The sequence below is a fragment of the Scylla paramamosain genome, chromosome 25 (genome assembly GCF_035594125.1).
Source record: "Scylla paramamosain isolate STU-SP2022 chromosome 25, ASM3559412v1, whole genome shotgun sequence".
Taxonomy (NCBI): domain Eukaryota; kingdom Metazoa; phylum Arthropoda; class Malacostraca; order Decapoda; family Portunidae; genus Scylla; species Scylla paramamosain.
This window is the reverse complement of record NC_087175.1, coordinates 6,384,728-6,394,131: the sequence shown is the minus strand read 5'-3', so window position 1 is coordinate 6,394,131 and position 9,404 is coordinate 6,384,728. Positions and strand designations below refer to the sequence as shown.

The 9,404-nt window shown below is 45.6% G+C and overlaps 1 long non-coding RNA gene across 1 annotated transcript; it reads right to left on the bottom strand.

The window, feature by feature from the left end:
• Positions 1–217: 217 nt before the first annotated feature.
• Positions 218–8,483, bottom strand: LOC135113173 (uncharacterized). Its single transcript, XR_010274736.1, has 3 exons — positions 7,532–8,483; positions 704–809; positions 218–569 (listed from the first exon to the last, which is right to left on the bottom strand). It is a non-coding gene; the product is annotated as an uncharacterized LOC135113173 (long non-coding RNA).
• Positions 8,484–9,404: the final 921 nt, after the last annotated feature.

The following is a 9,404-nucleotide window of genomic DNA, read 5'->3' as shown; positions in this document are numbered from 1 at the left end:
GCATTACATGACAACATTACAGCAATGATTAAAAGTACTCCTGTAAAATGCTACATGGCATCATTACTCAGCTGTTTTCAAGATCGCTCAGACTTGCTCTCCCCCCTCCTCCCTTGCTTCAATGATGCCACGTAGCATTTTACAGGAGTCCTTTTAATCATAGCTGACTGAGGTAAATACTTCAATTTTGTAGTAAAAAAGTGATTGTCATAGTGCTAAGTTGATTGCATGTATTGTTAATGAATACTGTAATATGTTGAAAGTGTTTAATATCAGTGTATAATGTTATTTTGTAAGAAACTGAGACCAAGAACTTGTTCGCAGTTCTTACCGTCATGCCTACCTCATCAATAAATGTCAGAGAGAGAACTGCCTTTTCTCGATCCTACGATGATGGATGTGATCAGTAAAACAGATCACCTGAGAGCTAATGAAGACCTGATGGTGTGACTACAATTAATAATAAAGGAAAGCAAAGAAACAAACTTTAGATATCCTTAAAATATAAAGGACCATCTGAAGTGTTTCCAGGTGCAGTGGCTGGGAGGAAGGAACTTCATTTCTCCACACTGAAAAAGAAAAGATATTTGTTATACTATTATCCACCTCACACATTTCTAAAATTGAAACAATCATTCTGTAAAGCATATTAAAACACACCTACACTTCTCTCCTTGCAATAACCTTACTTATCCCAGCTTACCTGCCCAGGCCTCTTAACAAAGAGTGGTCAGCATGTGCTTGTCCCAGCAGGATAAAGCACCATGCCCGCCGAGGATCTTCTCGTGGTGGAAGACAGCTTAGCTTTCCTGGAAGACATGGACATTGTTGAGGACCCTTGTCCCACTCCATCTATCCAGGGCAATCAACAGAATACTGCCAATACTGACCAGCCTTCACTTAAACGCACCTCTGCTCCTGCCCCAGACTCCAGACAAAGATGCTGCCTATGGCTATGGAAAGACCACCACTGAATTGTTCAGCTGGTTTGCAGCCTTGCTCAAACAACATCCAGACCTGCAACCATTCTACTCTACAAGGAGGGAAGGAACTAGCCCTACATCATGGAGAGCTCCGAATCCTCCTTTTATACCACCCTGGTGAGTGAAAGCTTCATGGAGTGCCCTGGTGAGAAGGGTACTCACATGGTCATCATACATGGTGTGCCAACCCACATTAATGTTAACCTTATTGAGATGACAGATGGCTTTCATGGTCTCAAGAGGAGGATGGTAGGGCAGAAGCCAGGGCTTCAACTGTTGGGTGTGGTGACTGGGAAGGTGCCCAGTGAAGTGCATCTCCTAGGCCTTGGACATTGGCGTGTGGAGCGGTACACACCAGAGCCAGACCTATGTCGCCACTGCAGTCACTGGGGCCACAAGGAGTGGCATTGCCAGTCTGCTCCTTGGTGTAAGTACTGTGCTGGTTCCCACAAGTCAGTGCAGTGCCTGGACAAGATCAAGGAGGGCACCAAAATCCCTCCTCACTACTGCAACTGTGGGGGTGATCACAATACCCACTCCACCCTCTGCACTGTTAGGCCTCAGCCCCACAGGGAGCCTGCCACTGATGAGGTGACTCGGCCCAGATTCATGTTCCGCCAGGCTCCACCTCCTCAGACCAACACTTGGATGAATAGGCCTTCATTCCTGTCTGCTGCCCCTCTCCTGTCCCAGCCCTCCTGCTCCACCACTGGCACTTCCGCTGCACCTGCTGTGTTCCTGTTGCTGCCACAGCACACTGCTACAGTGCCCTCTGCATCTTCCACAACAGTGCCCCAGCTTGCGGGCACTCAGGACCTGCCTGCCACTAACTCCACCCAGCACCTCATGGCAGTGGTGAATGCATTAGCTGCTAAAGTAGATATTCTCTCTAAAACGGTCTCTGCCCTCAGTAATCAGTTTGCCACTTTTAAGAAGCAGCAGCAACAGTGCCTGGTGGGACACCCCTTGTGGCCCCTACCCTGTGTCCAGTCAGTGATGCTAAGCAGGACCAGGGAGACAGTGACGTGTGTCTGCAGAGTGTGTGTGACCCACCCCAGGCAGAGGACAATACTGCAGGGCAGTGTGCGGGTGCTGCTGCACCCTCTCTGAGGAAGTCTGCCCCCACCAAGCCAGTCCCGGGAGCCACGTGACACCCCTGGGGCCCCTCGGGGATGGTTCCTGCTTCCCCTGTCTCAGAGGACAAGTCACCTGAGGCAGACTGTGATGGGGATGCCACTGGTGAATGGACGTTGGTCACACGCAGGAAGAGGTGCTGCTCCAGTCCCGACTGCCAGCCCTGAGCCAGACCAGGGATATGTGATGTCAGCCCTGCAGACTCTGGAGGAGCAGATGTCTCACCTGACATGGGACGTGGACGATGTAAAGACCCAGGTGCAACATCATCACAATGAATGGTAAGACTTTCTGCACCTTAACACAGAATGTCAATGGTCTACATGCTCGCTTCACTGACTTATACTCTCATGTCCTTCTCCATAAGCCTGACATTATTGCCTTACAGGAGGTAGGGCCACGGGTGCCTGAGCTGCGGGATTATGCCTCCCACATCTTCAGTTGTGGTGACAGCAGTAGTTGGGGAATGGCTACTTACATTAGATATGGGATTCTGATTACATTCAGGGAAATGGGGATCACCGAGGGTATTGAATTTATTACTGCTTGCTTGCACACCTTGGGTGAAGTTATTTACTTTGCAAACATGTACATTCATGCTAGTGCCTTTGATGTTGCAAATTTTCCTGATTATGTCCTTGAGGAGCAGACTGTTATCATGGGTGACCTTGATGCCTGGCATAAGGAATTAGGAAGCCATCTCACCACCAATGCTAATGATGTGCACTGAAAGGCTTTCCTTGACACCACAGATACAGCAGTGCTCTCTGGGGAATATGCACCCACACATGTGCAAGGAGGCAGACTTGACTATGTAGCCCTTATCAATATGCCAACATATACTGCCGAAACCCTTCTTGTCAGGTCTTTGCTAAGTGACCACTTCGCACTGGAGACGACCTTCCTGGTGCAGTCCTCCCCGGCAATGCCCAGGAAGCACCTGACAGTGCCACCATCCAGGATGGCAGGCCTCGTTGTCCATGTGGTGGCGTGGTACTCTACTGCGAAGGGCTCCGCTGACGCAGAGGCACTGTACGACAGTCTGCTACACACCATTGAGGGATTCATCGCAACTCCAAGGGTTCTGGCAAGGACTCACACTCCACGCCGCTGGACTTACACTACTGACCCTGTGATCCTGAACTGCCAAAAGATGCTTGCTGCCTACCAGAGACGTTGGCAGCTTAACCCAGCAGACACAGAGTCACGGGATGCTATGGTTACTATGGCTCAACACCTCACAGATCTGAGGCAGCAGAAAAGAAGGAAGTACTGGGTATCCTTCCTGGACTGGATGCGCACGACCCAGTCCCTCCAGGAGGTGTGGCACCACGTCAACAGTGTCCAGGGCAAGCCCAGGCAGCAGGTATGTGACCCTGATCCTGCCAGCAGGGCACGAGAGCTCGTAATGCAGTAGAAGGAAGCCTCATCCTTCTCTGGCCTTCCTGTGGAACAACAGGAGGCGCTCAATCAGCAAAGACCACAAAGGATGGAGTTGATTCACCACAGTGTTTCTCTGCCAGATGACACCTGTGTGCCTATCACACATGATGAACTTCTCTCAGCAGTTAAATTGGGCAAGTCAACAGCTCCTGGCAAGGATGGCATCACCTATGACATCCTCAATGCCCTCCTGGAGGTAAAGGTAGACAATCCTGTCTTAGATGTATTTAACATGTCTCTCACTGCAGGCCAGCTTCCCCACTCCTGGAAAACAGCCATTATCATCCCAATCCCCAAAGGTGGTGCTACCTTTCGCCCCATTTCTCTCACCAGCTGTCTGTGTAAGATGATGGAATGGGTAATATTGAACAGGCTTATATATAAAGTGGGCCACATATTCTTTGGCAATGTACATGGCCTTATAAATAAGGATGCTACCTGCAGAACTTTTGTTGATCTCAAGGGTGCCTTCAACAAGGCCAACAAAGATGTTATTATGGAGGAACTCATTCTCAAAGGTGTCAAAGGTAGATTATTAGGATGGATCAGGGGCTATTTGTACAATAGAACAGCACAAGTTTGGTTTCAAGGTGCAGTCTCCTCTGAGGAAGTCTTTGAGTTTGGAACACCACAGGGTGGAGACCTTAGTCCAATGCTTTTCAACGTTTTAATGGACAAAATTGTGCATTGTTCCTTCCCACAGGGCACCCAGGTCCTCATCTATGCTGACGACATACTCCTCCAATGCCCTACACCCAGGATTCTCCAGTCAGCTCTGTGACAACTAGCAGCATTGTGTGTTCAAATGGGACTTGTAATTGATGAATGTAAAACCAAATTTCAAGCCGAAGGGAAGGTCCCTCGACTGCCCACTGTAAATAATGTTCCCATCCCTAGAGTTCATACACACAAGTACCTGGGTGTTCAGCTGAGTTTCAGGAAGTCACTCCAAGCTGTACACTATGTTTGAGACCTCTGTCTGCCACAGCTAGCACCACTTCAGCTGCTAGCAAACAGGGACCTGGGGGCTGGCATTCCAGTCCTAAGGATGTTCTATATATCTGTCATATGGTCCCTCATTGACTATGCAGCTCCTATTTTAATACAGTTTAGTGCCACCCAGCTCCGTTCCCTGGAGCTTGTTCAGAATGAAGCCATGATAATAATTTTGGGATGCCCCAGGACTACACAGATTGAGGTCCTCAAAGCTGAACTGCACCTGCCAAGTATTATGTGTAGGATACAGGAAATTACTTGTCATACTGTTGGTCGGATGCTATGCACAGGCTCTGACTCTCTGAAGGGATCACTGACCCACCTGTATCATGATCCTCGGACTCCTACAACTCCATACCTCAGGAAGACCTTGGGAGTTCTTACAAGTGTAGGTATAGCCAAGGCCTGTATTAACATTGTTATGTCACTGCTCCAACCCATTTGGAACCCTCACTGTGTCAGTGTTGATATTCACTCACTGCATCAGCCCAAGAGGGACTGGCTCCCTCGTGTGCTGCAAGACATGTTCATGACTAAATTGTCCAAGTACCCCCACGTTCAGGCTATTCATGTTTATTGTGATGGATCAGTCAATGGCAGCAGGTCCGGATGTGGGCTGTTCATACGCGACTACATTTCTGCCAATCACTACACTGACACTGAGGTTTCCAGATGGCTCCCTGTACACATGTCCTCCACTAGGGCAGAACTGTATGCTGTTCTGGAGGTGCTCCATATTGTGGCGCCTCTCCAGAAGGATGTATACTTCTTTGTTGACAGTCAGGCTGCACTGTATGCTCTCCAATCTACCTCCCCCATGCACTATGATCTAGTTAATAAATGTCTTGATCTCATCCACCCCCTAGAAGGTGCTGGTGCCACGGTCCATTTCACCTGGATACCCTCTCATGTGGGTATCCCACTTAATGAAAAGGCAGACCGCCTTGCTCAGTGTGCCCTTCAGGATGACAGTGGACCCTGGTGCTGAGTACATTCTGAGCTATGTTAAGAGTAGCATTAAGGACTTTGTACATAGTAGCATTAGTGATCAGTTGGAGCTTTGTTGCCATAGGGGCAGTGGCAGTAGTCTTCACTATGTATGTGTCTCCCAGAGCTGTGCTTACACCTATGGGAGACACACTGCATCACATGATAGGGTGGCAATGAGGCTCAGGTTAGGCGATAAATACTTTTGGGAAGTCAGTGCTTCTCCTGGTGTATGCTGTGTGCTATATACTGCACCAAGGGGACACACTATGTGTCATTGTGTCACGGAATGTCCTCTCATTGCTAAATTTTGGGCTGCAAGGTCAACATGACTTGTATACCCTCATTGACCATTTCTTAGACTCAGCCACTCTCAGGGATATACTCAAGGAATATCCTACTTTTGCTCCCAGACTATAGGATATTTATGCAATAAGGTGTGCAATATCTGTATTTATTTATTTACTTATATTCTTGTAATGTATACTATATTTTTATATTTAAGTCTTTGCCCAGGGGATGGGTGGCAAGGTCCATCCTCCTCCTTTGTTGTATTTCATTATTAATGCAACAATAAACATATCAATCAATCAATCATTCTGAAGTTCTCTTTCACTCACTGGTAGTAAAACTGTCATCAGCAATTAGATATGTTACCACAGCTTATTCCACTCCATTCTCTTTCAACCATGCACCAACTTTTCCTACTTAAGCTTTCATCTCCCTCATACAGCCATTTGTTAATGTACTAAACTGCCATAGAAACATGATATATCTTTAGCTCAATCTTGTTCCTATAACAACTCTCTCTCTCTCTAGTTTCCCCTCCACCTTCATGCATTCGCTGCCATCCTTGTAGCAAGCCTTAATTCAATGTAATAATGCTCCTTGTACACATATTTTTAATAACCTCTCAAATGCCTTTCTATCCACCCTTTCATATGCTTTCTTTAGGTGAATGAATGTAATTAATGCTAAGGCTAATATAAGTCATAGCCCCCAGTAGTAGTAGTAGTAGTAGTAGTAGTAGTAGTAATCAGTTACTAAAACAAACTTAAATAATTGGCAATAATCATACTGAGAATACAGGAGCACTTACGTGAAGTGGAGATATTATTGCATATTGCACATTGAATATAGCAAATTGCTCAGGATTTTGACAAGATGTGGGACTTTCCAAACTGCTTGGGAGCAGTAGATGGGAAGCATGTGCACATTGTACCGCCAGCAAACAGTGGGTCATACTTTTATATCTATAAGGGTAGTCACAGTCTTGTCTTGATGGCTGTCGTTAATGCCAAGTATGAATTCGTAATGTGCGATATTGGAGTAAATGGACGAATCTCTGATGGAGGAGTGATTCATGAAACCGTTTTTTATGAGAAATTTTGCAATGACGATCTGCATATTCCTACACTTGCTGTGTCCAAAAACTCGCACAGTGCTCTTCCATTTGTGTTCGTGGGAGATGAGGCATTTGCCTCGCGCAAAGATTTCCTGAAGCCATACTCTCAAAGAGAACTTACTCATGGCATAAGAGTATTCAACTATAGGTTATCACGAGCAAGGAGAGTTGTGGATAACGTTTTTGGCATTCTTTCATCACGTTTTCGCATTTACCATTCACCAATTAACATTAAATTGGAAGACATACATTCTGTGGTATGGCTATCAGTATTCTTCATAATTTTCTTCGGAGAACTATAGGGGACACGTATTCTGTAGGTGATGGAAATTCTGCTGACAACGAACCTCAAACCTTGCCGACAGGTTTGGAGAGAACTTAGAATAAGAGAGCTACGGAAGACATATATCAAGAGTATTTTCAACACTGCAGGTGCAGTATCATGGCAAGATAATAGAATATAAAGCTCCCCACCCTCTCCACTCATAGACACGTCTAAACCGACACCTTCTATGATCTGGAGCTGATGTACACTTGATGTGTGTTATGATGAGTAAAAATTGAGAATTGTAGTTTCACTAACCTCTTCCATACTTGAAACAGATGTCCTCGGAATTTTTTTTTTTTTATTTTTTTCAGGAACAGGAGCAGATCGTAGTACCATAAATTAGGTGTGTAAACATCATCAGTACCAGCACCTGTAAAACATGATATTATTTTCTGCAAGTAAACCCCATATAAGATCTAATATTATGGTATAAGCACAAATTATAAGAAAAAGATTTGAAAATAAACTGATATGTAGGATTAAAAGACTTTTAGTGCCTGTATAAACAGCTTCATGAAAGTAGGCCTCGGAGAAATTTATATATTATATACTGATATGCGGACACTTCCTGACTTCATGGACGACAAAACTTTCTTGCACTTTTTCCTGAAAGAGCTCCTTATGTTGTTGATTTTCTTGGTGACTAACTCGGGTAGCTCCACCGTCCTTCTCTTTTAATTTTGCAACAAGCAAGTCATACGCTGCATTCTTTATTACTTTATCTGAATACTCTTTAAACCTGATTTTCCAAAGGCACGGATTTTCCTTGTACATTTCAATAAATTCTGCCCAAAACTGACGCTCTTCTGTGGTGCAGCTGGTGGTCAGTGCGGCACACATGTTGACATTAGGTTGAGGAGATCTGTACTGAGAAATGTGGCCTCAAGACCGCCTCATGTGCCCATACACTCTCAAAAAGGCCTGAACCGGACGGACGCTGGCCAGACGGAGCCAACCTGTCAGCTACAGGTTCGTGAGGCCGCCTGCGCAGGCCGCTTGAACGCCTCATACACGCTCAGTTTGGCTTGAACAGTCCTGTTTTATTCAGGCAAACTCTCCGGCCACCTGAGTGTGTATGGGGCCCTTTACGGGCAGCAGGTCTGGGTGGATTTGGCTCCACTTCTCCATCTGCATGAGGATGAGCTATTTCCTTCACCTCATCATCAGGCAGTGGAAGATTTCGCTGCTTGCAGATATTGTGGAGCAATGCACATGTAGTGCTGAGAAATTAATTATGTATATTTTTACTTTTTTTCCTAGGCTAGGGCCCATGTAGTGTGCGGGGATGACCAGAATCTCAGTACCATGTGACTAACCCCTCCCCTTCCCCTCCTCTCCTCAGTGTCCTTTTGTCCTTGCTTTCCCCCCCCCCCCTCTCAGCGTCACTGTGTTGACCACTTCTATAACAAATTTACCCCGTGAATAAACGTAATTTCTCCTGCTTGGCCAGGTTATAGAGGCGAATTTTTCACCTAATCCCAGAGAATGGGGAGCCCTTAATATGATAAAATTAATTCTATAATGGTAAGGTCTTAAACCAGCCCAAACAAATCCCAGATAATTACGCCGCGCCAATGAGGTTGACGAATCTGATAAGTCTTCTTTGCTTCGCTGCCCTGTCACCCCTGTTGCTACGCAAGCCGGGAAGAGATACCAGACTTTGACTAATTCCCCAATTGATTTCAAAAGTCCATTGAATTAAACTTCTTAAAGTAACAACTATAAAGTAAACAGTAACTTAATTATTCATATTTTTCATCCCTGAACTCACAACCTAGTCGCCCCCCCCCCCACTAAAAACAAAATTATAACTTAATAAATTTCCCCATTGGAAACCTTTATCCTTAGTTTCCCGCCGATTTCCTCACAAGCAAAGCCAGTCTCTCTCGGATTCTCCTCAGGTGAGCATGCAGTCTGATAGTCTCCCCCTCCATTCCTGTAATATTAAGTAAGTGTTTATTTAACAATAATTTTACTAAAGCCAGTCTCTCTCGGATTCTCCTCAGACCCTCTTGGATTCCCCTCAGATATTCCTGTTGATAAACTATTTCTGAGTGGATAGATATTCGCATTTTTTTTCGTTTTTTTTTTTGTTGGTTTTCTCCACGGGACTAGTGAAACCACCTGG